Here is an 897-nt window from a genome sequence, read left to right on the forward strand (position 1 = left end):
GCGCCCTTGTTTAGTAGGTTTGACACTTTCCAAACACCCACACCCCCACAGCAAGGGATACACAAGCTATTGACAACACTGCATTTCCAGCCTGCAAAACCGACCAAAATGCAGTACTCTCCCATGTCCAATACTGTCCCACACGCGCCTTTTTTTGAGGCTTAGAAAGGCAGGCCGTGAGGCCAGTTAGCTCAGTTGGTCAGTTGCTTTTCTCTCCCTGGCCGACCAAGTGTGTGGCTGACTGTGGTCATTGAGGCCTGTGCTTGCGCCATGTGAGGAGCCCGTGGTCCAGGGTTTATGTGTGTGGTTCCATGGTGTAATGGTTAGCACTCTGGACTTTGAATCCAGTGATCCGAGTTCAAATCTCGGTGGAACCTTGGGCAGACACTTTCCATGTTGGTTTGATCTGGTAATTGCTATTGGCCTGTCTTTACTGGACTTCTAAACATGACAACAAATAAACAGACAACACATGGTCAAAACAAACCCATAAGTGTCAGACAGGGGGAGACGAATCTCAAAGTTCATGCAGGAGTACTGCTGGTGTGAGTAATCTTCAAGGAGGACATTAGGCGCTTTCGCACCAAACAGTTCTAGGGTCTAATTCGATAGGAACTACCCCCTGTGGAGCTTCCCCTAGAACTACGTTCGTTCTAGGGCCTTTTTTCTGTTTGCTTTCGCACCGCCAGTAGGAACGCTGAAGTGACGTAAGCCGGCCGACGGTATAGCAGCTAAGAGCTGTTGTTTATGACTAACCAGGATAGCTGCACATTTTGAAGTACAAATTTAATGGCTTTTAAGACCTTTTAAATACCTCCAAAAGGAAAAAAAGAACCATTACTGCGGCAAAAGAAATCGACAAACTAGACTACAGTATACGCAATGAGTTTTATTGAA

General features: G+C 46.6%; 1 non-coding gene across 1 annotated transcript; it reads left to right on the forward strand.

Annotated features, from left to right (window-relative positions):
• The first annotated feature begins 305 nt into the window (after positions 1 to 305).
• Positions 306 to 377, forward strand: trnaq-uug (transfer RNA glutamine (anticodon UUG)). The gene has a single exon. It is a non-coding gene; the product is annotated as a tRNA-Gln (tRNA).
• The last annotated feature ends 520 nt before the right edge of the window (positions 378 to 897 follow it).

Source organism: Chanos chanos, chromosome 15, assembly GCF_902362185.1.
Source record: "Chanos chanos chromosome 15, fChaCha1.1, whole genome shotgun sequence".
In the NCBI taxonomy this organism is placed as follows: domain Eukaryota; kingdom Metazoa; phylum Chordata; class Actinopteri; order Gonorynchiformes; family Chanidae; genus Chanos; species Chanos chanos.